Source organism: Miniopterus natalensis, chromosome 13, assembly GCF_054644295.1.
Source record: "Miniopterus natalensis isolate mMinNat1 chromosome 13, mMinNat1.hap1, whole genome shotgun sequence".
NCBI classification, from domain to species: Eukaryota; Metazoa; Chordata; class Mammalia; order Chiroptera; family Miniopteridae; genus Miniopterus; species Miniopterus natalensis.
The window spans coordinates 2728584-2751133 of record NC_142093.1 but is presented as its reverse complement, the minus strand read 5'-3'; the positions used below and the strand labels follow the sequence as shown (position 1 = coordinate 2751133).

The following is a 22550-nucleotide window of genomic DNA, read 5'->3' as shown; positions in this document are numbered from 1 at the left end:
GCACGGGACCAAGCCAGCAAGCTGAGCAGCCACAGGCCCCACAGCCTCCGTGCGCTCTGCTGGGAGCGCCCGGGCGTCCGGCCCACCTCCCCAGCCCGGCCACCCCCAGCACGCTGGCCGCCTCATCTTTTACTGGCCCGGCTGCAAAATCCAGAGCTGGTCCCTTCTCGGTTACGGTCGCATCGGCGCCAGGGACACCTGGGCCTCCACAGCACGTAAGGGCACTTTCTGAAACAAAACAGTCCCCTTCTTAAGAGCAATTCTGGACCCAACAGTCAATCTAATAGAGCTTTTCCTTTTGCTGTGTGTCTGTAACTGGAGCTAAAAGCGCTGCTTCAGGCTGAGAATCCCTAAGGAGCAGCGTGTGACCAGGGCCCAGCGGCTGCCTTGTGCCGGCCCGGTGCCAGCGCCGGGAGCCCTCGCCCAGCAGCCCCGTGCGGCTGTGTACGCTGGGCCCGGGGGGGGGTCTGGGCGCAGGACGGAAGAGTCAGTGGGTGACCGGGTGGGTGGCCGGGTGGGCAGCAGGGAGGGGTGAATACACACGGGCAGGGGCTAGAAGGTGGAGCCCAGAGGTCAATAGCCCTCACAGCTATTTGAAAGGTGATGGAAGGAGGCAGGGGACCCAGGACCCACTCAGATCCCCATGGTTGGTATGAAAAGTATTTTAAACTGAAAACATTTGAGATTCGACACAGATAAGAGTATGGTGATTACCAGAGGAAAAGGGGGGTCGGAGGAAGTAGAAGGGGGCAAAGGAGGGACAAATGGATAAATGATGGAAGGAAACTTGGGGTGGTGAACACGCAATACAATATACAGATGATGTATATAGGATTGTACACCTGAAACCTATATAATTTTATTAACCAATGTCACCCCATAAATTCAATTAAAAAAAAAAGATTAAAAATATAAACAATAAAATGGCAATAAATACACATCTATCAACAACTGAGTCTAAAAAAAAAAAACACAAAATAAACGAACAAGCAGAACAGAAACAGACTCATAGATATAGAGAACGTTTTGACGGTTGCCAGATGGGAGGGGTGTTGGGGTCTGTGCGAAAAAGATGAAAGAATTAGGAAGTATAAACTGGTAGTAACAGAACAGTCATGGGGATGTGAAGTACAGCGCAGGGACTATAGTCAATAATATTGTAATAACCATGGAGGGTGCCAGATGGGTACAAGATTCATTGGGAATGATCAGTTAGTAAGTTATATAATGTCTCATAGGGGGTGTACACCTGAAACTAATATTGTATGTCAACTGTAATTAAAAAATAATTTTAAAAAATCATTTGAGATTCAACAGATGCAGAAAGAAGCCTTTGGGGAGTTTCTTTATCCGACTAGAGGCAAATACTCTGGGAATGGGGCTGCCACAGCCCCCCTCCCCGCAGGGGGAGTTTCCCGCCAGGAAGACCGGGAAGTCCACCTGCAGAAACAAACCCTGTCACAGCTGCCTCCTCCCAGCACCCACGGGTCTTCCCTGGAAGCTTCCCTCCTCCCCTTCCCCCCATGGGTGGGGTATATAACCCCCCAGCTCTCTCTCTCTCTCTCTTTTTTTTAATATATCTTTATTGATTTCAGAGAGAGGGAGGGAGAGAGAGATAGAAACATCAATGATGAGAGTCACTGATTGGCTGCCTCCTGCACCCCCCGACTGGGGATCGAGCCAGAAACCCGGGCATGTGCCCTGACTGGGAATCTCCTAGATCCTAGGTCGATGCTCAACCGCTGAGCCACGCCAGGCCGGGCCCCCAGCTCGCTTGTGTGCGATTCATATGCACATGAATATACTTTATCTTTCCTCCTGTTAATCTGCCTACTGCCAGGTAAATTCACAGGCTCAAACGCTGAACCCAAATCCACAGGGGAAAGGTTTTCCTCCCACCAGCGTGGTGTGTTGCTTTGAGAGCTTGTCTCCAAGAAAGCTCTCCAGACAATTCCTCTGGACAAGCAGGCATTTGGCCAAAGGGCTTATCAAATACGCAGAGCCAGCAGTCGCCTGGCCTCGCGTGGGAAGAGCCACCATCATCTTCAATTTGGAAAATGGGAAGGGGCAGGCCATAAATATTCGCCATGGAGAACTTGAGGTGGCCCGAGTACACTGCCTCCTGGGCTGGAGGGCCTGATCCCACCTCTCCCATCTCTGCCCGACCTCACCCCACAGCCGGCCAACCTGCCTGGGGGGGGGGGGGGGCGCGTGCTGGGAGAGCCGCTTCCCAACTCCATCGAGGGGTCCATGTGCGCCCAGTCACTCATTTCTCACTCACTTGCTCCTTCGTTCCCTAACCTGCCCCTCCTTTTACTTAACATTTACTGAGTGCTTACCATGGAGCAGGCTGGGCCAGACCCGGGAAACCGAGGCAAGTGAGAGGCAGTGGAGCTGGGCAGACAGGCCTCCGACAGGTGTCAATATGGGTGGGCCCACAGACTTTACATGCAGCTCCTAAAGCATAAGGTTCTTTTTTTTTTCTATGTTTTTATTAATTTCAGAGAGAAGAAAGGAGAGGGAGAGAGAAACATCAATGAGAGTCGTTGATCGGCTGCCTCCTGCACGCCCCCGACTGGGGTTTGAGCCCGCAACCCTGGCATGTGCCCTGATGGGGAATTGAACCGCGATCTCCTGGATCCTAGGTCGATGCTCAACCACTGAGCCACGCCGGCTGGGCACTCACCCTGGTTCTTGAGGATGTTGCCTTCAAGCTGACATCTGCCCCAGCAGTGAGGGGCGGCCCTGGTGCCGACACGCCCATTAATCTGAGGTCAGTCACTCTCGAGACTGAGCAAACTGGCACCCTCCCTGATAACCAAGTCCACACTGTGGTGGCGTGGAACATGCGGGGCGTAGAGTACCCGTGGGGGGCCCGAGATTGAGTGGGCAGGCTCGGGCTCCACCACCTTCAGCAGGGCGCGCCTCAGTCCCCAGCGCCTCCTAGGGGTGGGCCAGCCTGCTTCGTTTTCCTCAGCTGTAAAATGGGACAATAACTATCTACCTCTGGGGTAATTTGGAGGATTAAGGGAGATGCTAGGTGCCAAACACCAGGTGCACTCCCTACACAGTGTGCGGTGAGCAGATATCACGTCCCGACCACCCCTCCACCCAGAGACGAGGCCCCTTTAGTTCTGGTCCAGCCTCAGGGAGCGCGCAGAGCCCGTTAGGAGCTGGCTGGCTGTCAGGTTTGCAGGTTATCGGGAGGCCGGGTGGGAGCAGTTGGGCCGGGAGGAGGAGGGGAGTGGGGCCAAGGAGAAGGGCCACCCCACCAAGGGTTTCGGACCAGCCCCCGCCGCCTGCCGGGCTCTCTCCAAGCCGCCCAGTCTCCAGGTCTCACCGCCCCGCCCCCCGGCTCTGCAAGACCCGGTTAATTTAGAGGAGTAATTGTAATCAATTAGATGAAGTGTAAAATAACTGTTCTGCTCTGCTCGGGAAATGGAGCTTGTCGTCTTTAAGGCTTTATTGAAAAGGCATTAAGATGGAATTGTGTGTGTTCCCGGCAGGTAGGCCGCGGGAGGGGCTGTGGGGAGGCTGGGACTGCAGACAGCTCCGGGGAGCGGGGCTCCGTCAGCTCCACGCCGCCCCAAGCCACTGGGCCCAACCCCGGGCAGAAGGACCCCCGATCCACACACACACACACACACACACACACACACACACACACACACACATACACACACACACACACACACGCCCCGTGACAACCCAGCAACTGCCAGGGCTGCTGTACTCCTGCGCTGTAGAGAGGGCTCTGTACACGCAGTCCACGCCGGCCGCCCCCAGCAAACCGAGAAGGACTCCCCGGTGACCACCTGTGATCACCTGCACACTTGCACACGGGGGCCGTCAGCACTGGCCTGAGCCAAACACCTACTCGAATAAGCACAGGCCTTTTCCAGGTCCCTTCAGGGGAAGAATTCACCCCAATTTCCTCACCATTCCTCCCAGGTTGTGCCTTCAGTGGCCTCACAACCCCGGTCACCCAGGAGAGGACACTCGTCACAATAGCCATGAGCACCTGCAGGCTTGTGCTGTTTCTAGAGCTTGTTGAAAACCATTATTTCATGTAGGCATCACAGGATTTACCTCCCTGTGTCCAAAACGAGGACCTGCGGTCAGACACGGCTGGTCTTGTGTCTGGTTGGCACCCGCAGTTGGCTCCACACACCCTGCTTCCTACACGGAGCGTGGCCCTGGGGAGGTCAGCCACAGGGGCGCGCTCACTGGGCGGCCCACGCTGGGTGTCAGCCCCACTCCTGGCTGGACACTTCATGCCACGGGGCCTGCTCACTGAGCACCGAGTGTGGGGATCTCCACGGCATCCTCCAAAGTGCTGAGGTCAAGACAGCTGAGCGTCTCATGGGGCTGCCCTTTGAATGGGCAAAATGCAAAGCCTTCCCCCTGAGGAGACGCCAGAGGATAAAGAAGTAACACGAGGGAGCTTTCTCCCCGGCCACGGCCACGGCCACGGCCATGGCCACGCAGAGCTGGGGCTGGCGGAGCAGCTCCCACGCCAGGCAGACAGCCCGGGGCCAGGCTGCTCACAGCCCAGGCCTCTGGCCACACCCACACCTGTCACCTAAGTCCCTACATTTGGAGGTAGCCTCGAGGGTCGGTCTCTTCTGTCCAGGGGTGGTATTCAGAGCAGTGAACAACAAAGGTGGGCCAAGCGCAGCCCAATCCAAACGGACACCTACCTGCTCGCCTGGCCGCGAGGGCTGGCTGGGCCTGAGCCCTGCTCCCCTCGGGTCAGCCACGTGGGAACAGATTGGTCCACAGCCCCTGCTAGCACCCGTGGATTTTAGTGTGACCCTGAGCCGTCCGATGATGATGATGATGATGACGATGTTAACCTTTATTGAGCACTTACTAAGTGCCAGTCCCTGTTCTGAGTGTGCTGACAAGTTTACTCCCCATGACACACCTACGAAATGGTGTGACCACGATCTCCACTGAGAAATGAGGAAACTGGGGTCAAAGTGATTATCTCACACACGCATGGTGGGTGGTGGGGCCGGGTGCAGACTCGGCTCCTGGACCCCACGGCTGGGGCTCGGGTACCACGCTCTGCTCCTCTCTTTAAAAGAAAAGAATATGCACTCCGGGCTCCATTCAAAAAAAGGTAGCCCTGGCCGGTTCGTTCAGTGGTTAGAGCCGCAGACCGAAGGGTTGTGGGTTCGAATGCCGGTTAAGGGCATGTACCTCGGTTGCAGGCCAGATCCCCAGCCCCCCTGGGGTATGTGCCAGTTGGAGGCAACCAGTCCAGGTGTCTCTCTCATTGATGTCTCTCCCTCCCTTTCTCTCTCTTTCTCTCCCTCCCTCCCTCCCTTCCACTGTCTTTAAAGATCAATGGAAAAAATACCCTCAGGTGAAGATTAAAAATATATATTTTTCTAAAAGATAGAAAAGGCACAGCCTGTATTTAGAAACACTCTCATCCAAATAGACACACATGCACACACTTTGGTTATGCGAAAATGAGCTTATGGGGCCCGTGTTCCTGAAGCCGCAGCAACGACAATGAGAACAGGTCACATACGGGGTGTCAGACCACAGCTGCTTGTAAAACATATGAATGGAGCCACTTTAAAATGGAGCCAGAGCTGCCATCCGAAGGAGCTGCCTTGCTCGTTTGCCTCCTTACACCTTTGGAAATGTCGAAACTGGGCAGAATAACCTTTGGACGGGGCCCGAAAGCAGCATTGTGTCCCAAACAACTGTCTGCAAAGATAACAGGAAAGCAGTTATTATGGCTACTGGGCTGATGATCCAGGGCTGAGCGCTAAAAATATTCTTTAGATTTAGCCTCACGATGTTGGCTTATCTGCACCAATAGCGACGCCGTCCTTCTTTGGATGCAATTGTCCTCCTTCCCTTCCTCGCAAATACTTTTTGCCTTCGCCTCCTAATCAGAACACTGTTTGGGCTTCTGCCTGAATCAGTGCCTCCTGAACAGCTATTCATTTGGATCTCAAATAAATGCGCGCTGCCTCTCGCGCTGGCCTTTTATTTTTAGGTTAACAGCACTATAATGTATTTAGTTAGGAAACAGTGACTCAGAGAGGCTCAGGAACATCCCCAATGTCACAGAGCTAAGACACAAAGCTGAGATTTGAATTTCCACCCCCGTGACTTGGAAGTCTGAGGAGGCACTCGAATCAGAATTAGAAATTTTCCTCTGATCCGGGCCGAAAACGGGGAGCAGGAGGGCGGGGAGCTGAGCAGTGGCCCGAGGGCCAGGGCTTGCACTTGGCCAGGGAGCTCTCTCCTCAGGCCCTTCCGGCACCATCTGCTCCAGACCCCGGGGCGCCCACCTGTTGTTTCCATGGCGAACAGGCTCCACCTGCTCCCTTTTGCACCCAGGGAAACTGACACCGCAGGAGCTGAGGGACTTGCCCGAGGTCACACAGCCAGTCCCCGCAGCCTGGGGTGCGCACTGCCCGGCTCTCCCCTCTGCCCAGCTCTGGGGTGCGCACTGCCCGGCTCTCCCCTCTGCCCAGCTCTGGGGTGCACACTGCCTGGCTCTCCCCTCTGCCCAGCTCTGGGGTGCACACTGCCCGGCTCTCCCCTCTCTGGGGTGCACACTGCCCGGCTCTCCCCTCTGCCCAGCTCTCCCCTCTGCCCAGCTTTCCCCTCTGCCCAGCTCTCCCCTCTGCCCAGCTCTCCCCTCTGCCCAGCTCTGGGGTGCACACTGCCCGGCTCTCCCCTCTGCCCAGCTCTCCCCTCTGCCCAGCTCTGGGGTGCACACTGCCCGGCTCTCCCCTCTGCCCAGCTCTGGGATGCACACTGCCCGGCTCTCCCCTCTGCCCAGCTCTCCCCTCTGCCCAGCTCTGGGGTGCACACTGCCCGGCTCTCCCCTCTGCCCAGCTCTGGGATGCACACTGCCCGGCTCTCCCCTCTGCCCAGCTCTCCCCTCTGCCCAGCTCTGGGGTGCGCACTGCCCGGCTCTCCCCTCTGCCCAGCTCTGGGGTGCACACTGCCTGGCTCTCCCCTCTGCCCAGCTCTGGGGTGCGCACTGCCCGGCTCTCCCCTCTGCCCAGCTCTGGGGTGCGCACTGCCCGGCTCTCCCCTCTGCCCAGCTCTGGGGTGCACACTGCCTGGCTCTCCCCTCTCTGGGGTGCGCACTGCCCGGCTCTCCCCTCTGCCCAGCTCTGGGGTGCGCACTGCCCGGCTCTCCCCTCTGCCCAGCTCTGGGGTGCACACTGCCCGGCTCTCCCCTCTGCCCGGCTCTCCCCTCTCTGGGGTGCACACTGCCCGGCTCTCCCCTCTGCCCAGCTCTGGGGTGCACACTGCCTGGCTCTCCCCTCTCTGGGGTGCGCACTGCCCGGCTCTCCCCTCTGCCCGGCTCTCCCCTCTCTGGGGTGCACACTGCCCGGCTCTCCCCTCTGCCCAGCTCTGGGGTGCACACTGCCCGGCTCTCCCCTCTCTGGGGTGCGCACTACCCGGCTCTCCCCTCTGCCCAGCTCTGGTCCACCGGCCTGGCTGACGCAGCCCCTCGCGCGGGCCGGCAGGTGCCCCTCTTTTTCCCACTCCTCCCAACTCGGTGCCCTTTGGTTCCCCGGGGAACAGGCTGACATTCACCATGATTAGCTTGCTTCCCCCTCCACCCGCAGCCAAGAGCTAATTGTCCTGATTTTCTTCCAAGAACGGTCTCTCTGAATAGCCTGCGCGGCACAATTAGGCAGGTTCAGCCCGGCTTTCACACTCGGGCTCTGAAAAAAACCAAATCAGCCAGGAAGCCTGCCTCTCGGAAGTTCTCTGAGAGCTCCTTTGTGCGGGAACAAAGCACACACATAATTACCTGCTAGCTGATGAGCTCTAGACCCCAGGGCCCCGCTGGCAGGAGAGCCCCCGCCCCCGCCAGCCGTCTGGACCGAGACCCCCCCTCTCTCCCCATTGGTGGCTATTCTTGGTACACGCTGCAGGGTGGTGATGCCCCAAGGCCCCTGCCTGCTCAGGCCTGGCCATTAGTCCCAGCCTAGGGAAGCCCAGGGGTGAAGCGCTGCAGGGGTGCATCCCCCCAGAGCAGCAAGTCCAGTGGCCTCGTTGGAGCGCCCGAGGCCAGACGGGGAGATGCAGAAGTTCAGGCAGAGTCTCCTGCGGGTGCTCCTGCCTCGTGCTGACCACACGGCTAGTTTAAGATGCACAGTCATCTTGGCCAGAAAAGAGTCAGGGCTTCCAGTCAATGACAGAGAGCTGGCCCTGGCTGGTGTGGCTCAGGGGGTTCGGCATGGTCCAATGCATGGGAAGGTTGCCGGTTCGATTCCCAGTCAGGGCACATGCTTGGGTTGTGGGCTTGATCCCTGATGGGGGGGTGTGCAGGAGGCAGCTGGGAAACATCGATGTTTCTCTCTCTCCCTTTCCCTCTCTCTAAAAAAAAAAAAATCAATAAAACTATAAAAGAAAATAGTTCTCCCCACTAAGCTGGTGCATGCATCAGACTGTTGTCAGGCCAACGAAACAGTTGCCAGTACTTTTCCCGGGGGCAGAGGGGGTGTCCTTTATTTTCATGTGGGGAAACCGAGGCCCTGAAGGAGTCCATTCAACTCAGCCGATAAATGGCAGTGCTGAGACCCATCCTCTGTCCCTGATTCCAGGGCGAGAGCTCCCCACTGATATCAGTAACCCCCAACCCCCAAACGCAGTACCTGTAGCTCTAACGAGACCGCATCCCGACTCCAACAGCCCACGCCATTGACACGGCAGGTCCACCATCCCACTAGCCCACAGCTTTGCGGGCCAGGCAGCTCCAGAGAGACCAGTCCACGTGAGGGATCTTGGCTGCGATCCGGCTCCTCCTCGCTGAGCTCTGTGCGCCCGGGGAAGTCCCTCACCTCCTGGCACCTCTGTCAGTCACCTGTAAAATGGAGACGAAGCCGCCCACCTTGCAGGGAGAGGAAAGCGCCTGGCTCAGCTGCACTGAAGGTCATGCCCGAGTATGCATTTGGGAGATGCCCTATTCTGCACCTCTCAGAGAGTCACGCCGTCCAGCGGCCAATAAAGGCCCTGAGCAGTCCTGCAGGAAGGAAGCCTGGGGAACTGCTGATTCCTAAACCTCATTCCTCGAGCTGTTTTTTCTGGTTGCATGGTTAAAATCCTGCTGGGAAACATTACTCCCAGCCCTGCGTCTCTGTGGGGTCCTCATGGAGACACCCGGAGTCTGATCTCAGGACCACCCCAGAGGCTGGCGGGGGTGTGTGTACTGAACTGAACCTGAGAAGAGGCCTGAGGAAGCTGGTCCTCGGCTTCCTGAGCATTAGACACAGGAGTGGACATAAACAAACACTGCCAGCCAAGGGGACTGGTCTTTGGAAGGAGTACGGTACACACCCCCGAGGCTGAGGGGCAGGAATCGACAGGTTGAAGCGGCCTCCTGGGACCCCTCAGGGCCCGAGCAGGAGACACCAAGGAGCTCTCCTCATTGATTCGCACCCAGAGCATGTGACAACCACTGTCCCCAGTTCTTCAACCACTCAGGCTTAAGCTGAGGGTGTCTCCACTTCCTAGGAAAGTGGCTTTAGTCCTATCTGGGGCCACAGATTCCTTTGAAAATGTCACCCATCCCCACTTTACCTCTCAATAGCAGATGTAAATAAAAATCAGGGCCAGATTTGGTGCCCATTCAGAACTGACATCTACCCTTTGGCCCAAGAGTATATGATATGCATGACTAATTCGTGGGCGAAGCAAAGAGATGGTTCTATCCGAAGGGCTACAACTGCCCCCTGCCCCCAGGCCCCCAGGGCCCAGCTCTGTATGGTCACCATCGTAATCACAGGTTGGCTCTCCAGAGGCGAAGGTGCAGGTGCGGGAGGAGCCCCCCGGCTGCCGGATGGTGCCCTGGGTGGAGGAGCCCACTCCGCGGAAGCACAGACAGCCCCTCTGCTGGGCACAGCCAGGCCTCGCTCAGGGCAGACCCTCAGCCCCTACTCCAGAGCCACATGCTAAGCAGGTTATTACTTGAATTTAAATTAGCATAATTTGTCAGGACGCCCTATTATTGCAGACACAGAAAATGAAATTAGTGGGCAGAGGCCACTGCATTTGTGTTCCATTCTCCCCCTCTGGGAAGGCAGGTTAGAGCAGGGAGGGCGCAGGGTCCCAGGGCTGAGTCTAAACGCATGTTTCATTGGTACCCAGGTTACAGGCAGGGAGAGGACAGAGGGGCCAGGGGTGAGCCCCGCACATCGCCGCTGCTCAGAGAGGAACATGTGCTGGGGCTGGAGCGCTATGGCTCAACCCCTTCACTCTCCAAAACCTCCCAAGGGCAGCAGCGGGAAGCGGTGGGAATTGAGCCGAGGCAGGACGAGGAGAACAGGTTCAAATCCTGCCCTGGCCACTTCCACGCTACGCAACCTCAGACCACAAAGATGGGCCGAGATTTAACGCCCTTTTCTCTGCCGTGACGACGCTCCCGGGTACTGCTTGCTCCTCTCAACAGCCCTCTGAGATCTGCTGTTGCCATTTTGCAGATGGAAAAACTGAGCTCAGAAGAGGTCAATGACCTGGATCCTCTGAACTTCAAGTTGTTGCTTTTTATCCATAAAATCAGTGTAACATCCCATTTCAAAGGACTGTGGCAAGGATTAAATATGGGAACATTAGGGCCCGAGCCGGTTTGGCTCAGTGGTTAGAGTGTTGGCCCATGGACGGAAGGGTCCCGGGTTCAATTCCAGCCAAGGACACGCACCTCGGTTGCAGGCTCAGCCCTGGTTGGGGTGCGTGCGGGTGGCAACCAACCGATGTGTCTCTCTCTCTCCCTCCCTTCCACTCTCTCTGAAAAGCAACGGATAAAATATCCTCGGGCGAGGACAATAAATAATAAAATAAAAAATAAATATGGGAACATTATGAAATGAGCATCACGGTGTCTGACACCAGGTGACACGCAGTGATGTTCTCTTCAGACATGCGCTCCCTCGTCACTCCTCATTCATTCACTCATGCATCTCTTATTTAAAGTAAAAGGCTCGCCCAGACGGGTGGCTCAGCAGTTGAGCGTCCACCTAGGGTCCAGGGGTTCACGGTTTGATTCCCGATCAGGGCACAGGCCCGGGTAGTGGGCTCGATGCCCAGCAGGGGGCGTGCAGGAGGCAGCCGGTCAATGACTCGCATGATTATGTTTCCGTTTCTCTCTTCCTCTCCCTTCCTCTCCCTGAAATCAATAAAAATGTATTCTTAAAAATAAATTAAACAAAGTAAAAGGCCAGCCCTGGTGCCTGAGGCTCCCACAGGAGGCACTCTAATACCACGTGTCACCGTCGCCGGAGTCGGGAGTAACACTGAGCCACCCGCCCTCTCCCAGAGCTGTGGGAGGGAGGAGTGCGCGGGGCTCGTTCCAGCCATGGAGCACCCGCCACAGTGACACAGGAGGCGCCAGGGCCCCACGTGGGTGAGCCAGACCACGGACATGACGCTGCGCCAACAAAGCCAGGCACCGGGGCAGGTTTCCTGTGACTCCTCTTACTTATGGTACCTGACCAGGTGAGCCTGTCTCAGGTGACAGCGGGGACACCGCCGCGTTCATGTGCTGGAGGGGCCGCCAGTTCTCTTTCCTGATCTGGGCGCTGACACCCGGGTGCATTCGCTCTGTGGAAAGCTGTCGAGAGGGGCTCTCATGACATGTGTTTTCTGTCATGATGTCTGGATTTTTAAAAATGTCTATTAAACGTGGCAGGGAGGGGTGGATGGTGAGACACCTGAGGGTGGTGGCCGGGAGGGTCAGGGCTGGACTGGCAGGTCATCAGAGACGGGACAGAGGAGGCGAAGGCTGAGCCCTGGGGCCTGCTGGGGTCCTGGGGTTGGGAACAGAAGACGGCCCAGCAGAGGGGACGGAGGAAGGGGAAGAGCGATGCTGGTGAGAACCCCAGAGGCCATGGAAGCTCCCGGGAGCACGTGCTGCCGGGAGTCAGGGACGACAAGGAGGGAGGACCCGCCTGTGGGCACGACACCATGAAGGTCACTCGGTTAGAGCATCTCAGAGGTGAAGAGGGGCCAAAAGCCGGACTGTAGCGGGCTGCAGAGAAAAGAGGGGCAAAGAAGGGGGCAGGCCCTGATCAATCTTACTCCTCTTTCCAGACTCAGCTCCATGCCACCGCCTCCAGGAAGCCTTCCTTGTGACCCTCCTCCCTTCAAGGCCACTTCAGTCACTTAAGGCTGTCCCCACCGTGTGAGCCAAGTGGTCCCCAAGGGCCACCCCTGCACCTTGGCACCCAGCTGGCGCCTCAGGATTCTTCACTCCTCTCTCGCCCTTTGCAGGTGGCAGAAGGAAGTTCCGAGACTTTCCCAGAATTCTGTCCTCCCGCGTAATGACTCATCCCTCCCCAAACAACTGTTGTTTCTGTATTGCCAGGAGATTATTAGTGTTGTGATGAGACCTAATATTGCATTGATTTGGTTGTGAATTATTTGTATTGTCACAGTTGTTAACTCGGTGATTGCAATTTTGTTTTAATTTAATCGGGCTTCTTGCGCATTCTGTCAAAACTTCCCCAAACAGTACAAAGCCCAGAATCACGTTTCAGAACAGACTAAATATCAAAATTACAGAATTTGTGGAAACCTGGCCTGCAGCCACCGCCCTTCAGAGGGAGAAAACGCAAACAGCAGTGGGGACCGCTGGGCCAGGGCAGGGCCAACACCCCCACCCTCCCACACAGGGAGCGGTTCTCTGCCCCTGTGGGAGGATCATGTCTGTGCCCCTCGGGGCTCAAGGCAACTCCATGCACGGAGCCGGGCTGGCTGCGCTCAGCTCTGGGAAGGCGGCCCAGCCCAGCAGCACTTCTCCAGCACTCGGGAGGGACACGGACGGCCTAGGTGATGACCGGCTCACATGGTGGCCCCAGCCCAGCCCAGGCCACACAGGCGGGTGAAAAGCCTGGGGAGGCTGGAATTCGATGGGCTCTCCTTCACTGAGCTTCACAATCTCAGTGCTTAAACTAAGCATGACCTTTCGTCTTCTCAGCTGCTGGTGGCAGAAACTGGCTGATTGTCCTCCCAGAGCCTCCTGAGACACATGTACCCTCAACTGACACAACTCACTGCTGTGCCGAAGCCACCATGCAGATCGGCTGGCAGGGAAGACTCACATTAGCCAAGCTCACAAGGCTGATGTATAAACCAGAAGCCATGCTTTTCACTGACAAGAGCAATGTGACAAGAACTGGGCTACCTTCTCCCAGAGATGCAGTCTTCCCTTCGCCTGCCACCCCAGCCCTCTGGATGGGGTCACAGGGCCTGGGTGTCCACCAGACAGTGACCTCGTCTGGCCCCCACGTGGCTGTCCCGCTCTGCTCCCTGCAATGCTGTGGGCTGTCCAGCCGTCCCCGCTGCAGAAGCTCGGGCTCCATGTCCTATCGCTGTGGCCAAGGCCACTGCCCACTCCCTTTGTTTCTCTTCCAGGCAGTGTCTCTCCCTGCAGCTTTAGGAAGATCCCGGTACAGGCCTGGACCCAGCTCAGAACTCTCCTCCCTTCAACACTGTGTTTATCTCTGCATTCCCAAGTTCAAAACTGTCCCCCACACAGCAGGAAGCTCGACAAATCTTACCAAATAGTGGATGATGAACATGGCCCAGCTTGGCACCTGGCTGTCTCTTCCCCAGGTGAGTACTTCCCTGGGGGACAAACACACCCAGAGGAGGGGGCTGCCACCCAGCTGTCCAGGTAACCAGGGGGGCCTGCCACCGAGGACCCAGCTGCCCAAGACGGCCTTTCTTTTTTCTTTTTTTAAATATTTTTTTATTGATTTCAGAGAGAGGAAAGGAGAGGGAGAGAGAGAGAAACATCAATGAGGAGAGAGTCATTGATCGGCTGCCTCCTGCACGCTCCCTACTGGGGGATCGAGCCCGCAACCCGGGCATGTGCCCTGGCCGGGAATCAAACCTTGATCTCCTGGTTCACAGGGTGCTGCTCAACTGCTGAGCCACACTGCCGGTCGGGCAAGACCGCCTCTTTCCTTGCTCACGGCATTTACTCAGCTCCTTTCAGGGAGCCACAGAGAGACGAGAACCCAGCACAGGAAGTCTCATGAGGCCAGGTTGCAATTTAACACACGACACTCAGATATCCAAAACATTGAGCTTATTTATTTCTCTGTAAATATCTTACCATTTTCCCAAGACTCCACCCAGTTGGAGAATGTAAACTTCCCAGTCACAGAAACCCCAGCGGCCTGTCCTCTTTCTCTGTTCAGAAACCACCTCAAAGACAGCCACACGCAGGAAATAAACCAGGACCCCTGCCAGCCTGGCCCACCTCAGGGAAGCGGAAATCACCACCTACCCGGGGGCAGGGATGGAGGCTGCTGAGCTCACAGGGCTGCGGGGTCTGGGCTGCAGGCCTGCAGGGGGTCTTTCTCAGGCACAGGCCGAATGAACGGACCACGGGGCAGGAGCTGAGGTCAGACACAGAGCCACTCACACTCCTTCCCCAGCTTCCAGAGCCATGTCCCCGCCCTCACTGCACATTAGGGTCCAAGCCCCTTCCATGACATCTGAGCCTGTCTCTCCACCTTGGACATCTAACTGCAAAAACCAGGAGCCACGGGGCAGAGGTGACCCAGGACAAAGATCACTGAAGTGGGCGTTCAAACCCCAGCTCTGCCTCTCACCAGCTGCGTGACCTCCCTGAGCCTCAGTGTCCTCAAATAGGAGTATCTCCCCAGAAGGTGGGCGGGATCCTCAATAACATATGTAGCCATGCAGCTCAGCACATGTACCTAGGAGCGTGACAAAGGGGGCTGCTGTCCCGATCCCCCCTTTGGCCGCCTCTGATTCCTACAAGCTGACTGGGCTCCAGGACCATCTGCCACATCTGGGGATTTAGCTGGGAGCCGAAGGGAGGGGCTGGGCACCAAAGCCAGAGCCAGCAGAGGCCAGCTGTGCAGACAGGCTGCCCTGGATGCGCAGGGCCAGCTCCCACCAGGCTCCTCTGCTTCCAGTGCAGAATGCCTGGCTCCAGGCTCGATGGGCTTTGTCTCAAAGACGGAATTTCTATTTTGATTCTGTGCGACATTTAATGAAATGACTTTCAGTCCCCATGCGGCGCCTGAGTTATGAAACCATAGCCACTGGATCCCCAACACAATTCACAATAACAGGCCCCTTGTGCGGCTTCAGGAGCTGCCCGCGTCTTTGAGAGGGGCGTGCCTTCGTCGCTTCCCCCCGGGGACAGTGACAGTGGCTTTTGCCCGGGCTCCTGCCTCTCCTCCCCTTCTCCCATCCAGGGAGACAGGAAGTCAGTGGAGAGGGTTGTAAACAGTATTTTTAGAAAAACATGAAACAGAGCAGACTAGAAGACAGAGGATGCCTGGCACGCAGTAAGGGTGACCGCTGCTCACGACACTGGCTATGAGCGCATACAAAGGTCTCTGTAAAATGAAAGAAAGACTGCCCTAGACGGGTGGCTCGGTTGGTTCGAGCGTCGTCACGGACACCAAAAGGTCAAGGGTTCAATCCTGGTCAGGGTTCACACGGGAGGCAACTAATCAATGTTTCTCCCTCTCCCGCTCTCTTCCTCTCTCTCTGAAATCAATTAAAAAATAAAATGAATGAAAGACTGAATGAATGCAGCTCTCACCACCCCCCCTCCGCCACCTTTCTGAAACGCACTCCCCAGCTGAGACTCAGCGAGGGCTTAGAGACAGAGTTCAGTCCCTCAGGACAGCACTGAAAGTCCCTCAGGACCTGGCCTCTGTGCACCCCGGTCCCACCCCCTCCCCACTAGAGATGAGGGTGGGCCAGGCAGACCCCCTGGTGCTCAGCTTACCAAGAGCAGGACTGAGCGGGCAGGGTGTGATGCCACTGGGGCCACCTCCCGGGTGATCCTGCCCTACCTGCTGGCCCCTCCTCCGGGCTAAGATGAGCTCCTGGACCGCATGGCGGCAGAGATATAAATATTTCTGGGAGCCTTCTATTCAGAAGGAAGCAGAGGCCCTCCGCCTTCTCAGCCACTTGGCTGTTCAGAATAGGAATTCCGCCTACATAGAGCCAAACGGCGTGTCAGGATCACTGAAGGGCCAGAATCAGGTCACTCGCATGTTTGGAGCCAAGAAAACTGTGACCGCTGCGAGGAGGCTGGAGCCCCAGCCCAGGCCCCAGGAATCCCTGGAACCACAGGGAAGCCAAATGGCTTCATAGAACCCATTTCCCACCACATCATGTGAACATCTGGGCAAGCCAGGTTCCAAGGGAAATTGGAAAATAAATAAATTGTGCATCAGCAAGTAGATGTGAGACCTTGTCCCTGACCTTGGACGCGCCCGAGGCACTGCCTGGGAGCCAGCTCTGCCCCGCCCTGGGAAGGTAGCGCAGCCTGGCCCGGGGCGTGGGGACCCTTGTGGAAGGAAGAGCAGAGTACCCACCCCCAGGATTCCGCCCTCAGTCCAGGTGGAGTCTCCAAGAGGCCCCGTGGGTGAGCAGTGGCAGGATGGACATACGTAAGTCATTAGCATCTACAGCCACCCGTGGGTTAGCCAGGCCAGGTTGGGGAGAGGAGGGGAGAGGGAGAAAGCAGGGCACGGAAGTGAGCCCCATGTACGGCCACCCCTCAGGGGCCGTGGTTTCCACAAGCTCTATCTCATTCAATCCCCAGCAGCACAGCCGTCCGGCAACAGCAGCTTCCCAGAGGGCAGTCACCCCCGCATTTATTCATTCACTCATTCCTTCAATAAACATTTACTGAGAGAATCTAGAGTCCATGCCCAGGCCAGATGCTGGATAAAGATACTACGGGGACAGCAGACCCCATCCCTGACCTCAGGGGACTCACAACCTGGAAGGAGGGAGGGTCAGGAAAGGGATGGACAGCTACGATTCTGTATGACCATCCCTCGGAGGCCCCGGGAGCGGAGGGAACCTCTAATCAGTCTTGCCAGGTCTTGGGGAGATGCCTAGGAAAGGCGATCTCGGGGTTGAGACCTGAAAGAGCAGGAGCAGTGGGACAGCTGGTGACCCAGGTGAAAGCCCAGCTGTCATTTCCTCTGGGACGGGGCCTTGGAGAGCCCATCGCAGGTTGTGCTGACCGCTGAGGAAAAGGGAGGAGGGCGGCTCCCCCTCCTGGCCCCACGTGCAATAGCAGATCCCCGCCTGGATTCCTGACCTAGTGCCCAGAGTTGGGGACGCCCAAGGAAACAGCAGACCGTGAGCATATCTGGGGTGCAGTTTGGGGCAGTGTCTGCGGGACACTCAAGTGGAGATGTCAGTTGAATGTTAGGTCTGGAACAGAAAACCTGCATTGAGGAGAGTTGCGATTCCACAGACGGGTGGAGAGGCTCTAGGAAAAAACTCTGCAGGAGCAGAAAGGAGAGGGGGTGGCACAGGGCAAAGGAAACAGGGGGAGCCAGCAGAGCGGTAGGTGTAAAGCCAGGTAGGGTGTGGGATCAGAGAGCCAAGTGGACTAGGTGAGAACTGAAGCAGGGCCACTGGCCACAAGGGGACAGCATGAGGGACATAAAGGTTCAGAGCGATTGTGGAACTGGCCTGGCCCAGCTTGGAATACCAGTTCCTCCCCTTACTGGCTGTGTGACCTCAGGCAAGTCACTCACCCTCTCTGTGCCTCGTCCCTTTCCTGTAAACGGCTGTAGTGAGAAGTGACTGAGTCAGAATAGGAAAAGTGCTTAGGAAAGTACATGGCGAAAAGAAAGTAAAGGTCGGGGAGGAAGCCAGGCAGCTGGAACTGAGATGTCAGGGGACATGGGGAGGTGGTAGTGACTACAGGCTCCGCCTTCAAGAGGGCTGGCTGAGCGGGACAGGAGAGGTGGCTGACTCAACGGAACGGATGTCCCCTTTCGAGAACACAAACCAGGAAGGAGAAAGAAAGAAATGATAATTGGGGTGTGGGAAACCTCCGAGGGGCCAAAGCCCTGCACCCTGCACCCCACCGGGTATGCTGGCCATGCTGGCCGACAGGTAGTGAGTCCTGCTCCTGCCCACCCTTCTCCCCCTGTCCTCCCCAACCCCTCCCCCCAAGTTAAACCACTCAGGTGGGCCCACAGACCCAAACCCACCAGGGTCCGTGGGGTGGAGGAGGGGTGTGATTACTTACTCCCCAGGCTCCCTCATACCCAATGGCTGAAGGAAGGCCTAAGTGGGCCACGCTGGTCACTGAGGTTTGGGGCACAGGAGGGGAATAAGACCCCTTAGTCATTAGCACCCCTAACCTAAACCCTGAGCTGTTCAGTAGGTCTGGGGTCCCGAGAATTGGCATTTCAAGCAAATACCCAGGTGATGGCGATGCTTCTGGTCTGAGTCCACCTGGGAAGACCCACCGGGTACACTGCCCTTCGGGGGATCCACTTAGCCTCTGCCCAGCCCCAGAGCTCCTCCCCGGTCCTTTCCGGCCGCCAGCAGGCCACTGCCTGAAACACCCTTTCCTCTGCTAACCATGGGTCTGTCCTCACTTCCTCCCCCAGTTCTCTCCTCGGAGAGCCCTTCCCGGACCACCCCCGAAAGAGCACATGCCTTCCTGTCCCCTCCCGCTGGTTTGCTAGGGCACCGTCCCGCCAGACCTACTGCACGTCCGTTAGTCGCTGGTTTTCTGTCTGTCTCGCAATCCACGCGGGCCTGGGCTCAGCTGCTTTGGCTTCGTGTTTCCCCAGCACCTGAGCAGAGCGGATGCAGAGCAGGTTCTCAGAACTACGGTGAGTCAACCGGCCTCCCAGCCCCCAGCCCCCAGCCGCCCCCCTCCTCCCAGCTGCTGGGTCTGCTCACCTGTACCACTGCCCCCCCCCCTTTCCTTCCCAACCATAGGTAGGGGGTCCTTCCTCTGCTCCTGACTCCCTCCCTCCCTCCCTGGAGCTAGTCACCCTCCTTCCAGTGACCTTGGAACATAGGAACCCTAACTGAATGCTCTGTCCACCCCAAGACCAGGCTCAGACTCCAGGCTCCCTCTGGTCAGCTGGTCACAGTAGTGGTCCATTCACGCGGCCGAGGCCTCTGCTGGCAGTGACCAGGGACTTGGAAGAAGATGTGTCCTTCCCACGAGGGTCTGACAGTCTCCTGGGGGGGGGGGGGGGAACATTAATACAAGGGACATCATCCTAGCACAGCCCAAGATGCGTGTCACTGAAGCTCCAAGAGGGGACACTGTGGGGGGTGGGGAGGGACAGAGGGCCCAACACCCCCAGATGGAGTCCCAGTTCTGCCACCTGAAGACTTAACCCCTCTGAGCCCCTGAGCACAGCGAAGATCCCAAAACCCAAGAGTCTCTGAACTGGAAGGGGCTTTGGAGCCGCCCCCAGCCCACCCTCTTGGCCAGAATGACAGGCTCTGGGTTCCCAGAGAGATTCTGGGCCTTGTAAGCAACACCCAGAGGCAACTGCAGGGGAGTGGGCACACAGGCATGAATCGCCAACCAGCCCGGCCCGGTGCCCCCCACTCCCCACCCCACCCCGGGATAACCAAGGGCAAGCCATCCAGGCCCTTCTGCCCAGGCAGGTGCCGCCCTTTGCTTCTCCAACAGCTCTTCAGCGTTTGTTACAGGAAAGTCAAAATAGAACAGGACAGGAAGCAAAGCTGCTCAGTCCCAGCACCCTGAGGCGCTGTCCGCTTCTGCATTTGTGACACCTCCTTCTCTATCCCCAAGTGCAGTGTCATGTCACTGTGACCAGCACACACAGTCTTGTTCTGCCGTTTCCTGTTCCCTTGTCCTGTCTGCAGCTCTCAGGGTTCTGCGTGACCTGCCTATTTATCATCTGTAATGGCTGGTTAGTATTCCACGGTATCGAGACCCCGTAATTCGTTTAACCGTTCCCCTTCTGCTTGACATTTAGGCTACTTCCAGCTCCAGCTCTAATTGGAGATGAAAGGCTAAGTGCCCTGTTAAAGATTTCAGAACAAATGGGATGATTCAGCCACTCAGCAAGCATCTCGGGGAACCCTCCACCTGCCCAGGACACAGTGCTTGCCCCCACACTCCACACACAGGCCCCACACTAACCCCTCTGGCAGCCAGTGACCACCCTGTCTCTCTCCCTCTGCCTCCAAGACCCTCTGTGGCTCCCCATTACTACCAGCCAAAGCAGAACTTCCTTTGCCTGGTGCTCTCAGTCCTGCCCACCCTCCTCCCTTCACTACTCATCTCTTCCTCTCCCACCCGTGACTCAAACCAACCTGCCATCACCCCCAGCCCCAGATGCAGGGTGCCTCTCCTGCTTCAGGGCTTTGCAAACCCATGTCGCCCCTCTTCCCCCACACCTGGCCAACCCTTACTCGCGCTCCAAGGTGCCACTTGGCATCCCTTGGCCTGTGAAACCTTCGTGGTCTGTGAAGGCCCACCACCCTCCTGGGTGTCAGCACCTAGCGCTCCCACCAGTGGTGCGCTGATCAATGTCTAAACCAGCTCTGGGAGGGGCCCCTGAATGGCAGCATTTACCAATCCCCCAGGTGTGAACACTCCCACCAAAGCGCATTCTGAGCCACTGTCCGTGGAGCTGAAAAGAGGTGCCCAGTGACACACTGTATTCAGTCACTTCCTCCACACGGGCCTGATGCAGAGATTCGGCACCGATGATAGTAACACATAATAAAATACTTTTCAGTATTTATTATATTTGCCTCTAATATTAATTAACTGTAAGCATATGCAATTTAATTTCTAATAATGGCTGTATTGAACAACCAGCTCAGGGAGGTGCGTTACACTGAGTCCCCCCAAATCCATAGGCTGAAGCCTCAACTGCCGATACCTGAGAATGACACTGTTCTTGGAGAGGGTCATTGAAGAGCCGATTACGGTTAAATGAGATCACTTGGGTGGGCCCTAATCCAATCCGACTAGTGTCCTTAAGGGAGATTAGGACAGATACACACCCAGGGACAACCACCTGAGGACACAGGGAGACGCCTAGTAGAGCAGCCTCAGGAGAAACCAGCCCTGCCGACACCTTGGTCTGGGACTTGCAGCCTCCAGAACTGTGAGAACATGAACTTCTGGGTGTGAGCCCCCGCAGCCTGTGGCGGCAGCCCCAGCAAGCTAATCCACTCACGAAACTCCTGGAAATGGGAAGATCTGCTCTCGAGGGGGAACTTGCGGGCTCCAGCCCACCATCGGTGACGACCTGCTGCTGTCCTACTTCCTGGCTAGCCCGTGACCCTTTCAAGAGCAAGGTCATGCTTCAAAAGTCATCAAAGGCCTTTGGAAAGTGCCAAATAGAAAATATTGTAGCTCCAGGTGAAACTACAGGCCCTGTTGCGAAAATTCAACTCTGGTTGCAGGAGCATCTAAGGACAACACACAAACAAGGGCTGTGGCCGTGCGCCAGCGAACACCGCCGGGCCCCAAACGGAGTCGCCGGGGCTAAGCCTCGCCGACGAGCGCCCGCGCGCAGCGTCAGCCCCTCCCAGCAGCGGAATTAGGGAGCAGCCTGGGGCTCCCCATCAACGCTAGTGGGGGCCTGCAGCTAAGATCCCTGCCTTGCCCAGAACAACCCACTCTCGGCTTCCCTGCAGCGCCCCTCCCGCCTACGGGACCCTCCCCTTCTCCACGGCTCCGGGCTCCTTCCCACTAGCTAGACGGGTGCCGCCGGATCCAGGAAAGCCAATTAGACCTTCGAATTTACAGTCGAAGTTTTTAAACCGCTGAAAAGCAGATTTCAGGTAATTTCCACAAGTCAGGAAATACAGTTGTTATTCTGCTGTATTTTTAAAAACATTCTTAGCTGGAAGTCAGTACAAAATCAGGCCTCGGACCAGACCGGACCCCAGGATGTTTCCTGACCCCTCGACCTTGCTCCCGCCCTGCCCCACTGGGCGGGAGGGCTGAGTTAATGTTTGACCCCGGGTGAAGGAATGCAGGCCTTCCAGCCACCTCACGGCCGTCAGCAGGCCAAGTCCCCTTCCAGGCAAGGTAATCTTTTTTTTTTTTTTTTTTATAAACACAAAACATTTTCCTAACATGCCAATAAGAAAACGCTTTCTGGAATGTAAATCCAATCTCTCCGCAAGGCGGACCCACCCCCTTCTGGCGCCTCTAATGTTTTAAACGACCTTTTAGAAATAAAACCCAGAGCCATTCCCACGCATAGCTTCTACTGAGCTTCAAAAACCTGCCAAATGGAACCTGTGGAGACAGAACTGTGCCGACCGGTGGTTGCCAGGGGCGAGGGGTGGGAGGCTAATGGGTGTGGGGTCTCGGGAGTGAGAAAGCCCCACAGCTCTGGAATATATGAAAAACCAATGAACTGTATGGCTTTTTCTTGTAATCCTCACCCCAGGATATTCCTTCCATTGCTTGAGAGAGGGGGGAAGGGAGAGAAACGTGGATGTGAGAGAGACACACCAACTGGTTGCCTCCCGCACTCGGCCTCAGGGCGGGGAACGAGCCTGCAACCAAGGCTCAAGCCCTTGGCCGGAATAGAACCAGGACCCTTCAGTCCACCGGCCGGCGCTCCAACCACTGAGCCAAACCGGCCAGGGCGGAACTATGCATCTTAAGTGGTGAATTGGATGGTATGTAAATTATCTCTCAATAAAGCTGTTTTAAAAAATACGTTAGGCTCTATGGTCCCCTAATTCTCATGATTACAACTTCTAAAGCCAGCCTTTGCTGC

General features: G+C 56.7%; 1 long non-coding RNA gene across 1 annotated transcript; it reads right to left on the bottom strand.

The window, feature by feature from the left end:
• Window positions 1-11269: 11269 nt before the first annotated feature.
• LOC148091591 (uncharacterized) lies at window positions 11270-18998 on the bottom strand. Its single transcript, XR_015715543.1, has 3 exons — window positions 18822-18998; window positions 18514-18602; window positions 11270-12019 (listed from the first exon to the last, which is right to left on the bottom strand). It is a non-coding gene; the product is annotated as an uncharacterized LOC148091591 (long non-coding RNA).
• Between the last annotated feature and the right edge of the window lie 3552 nt (window positions 18999-22550).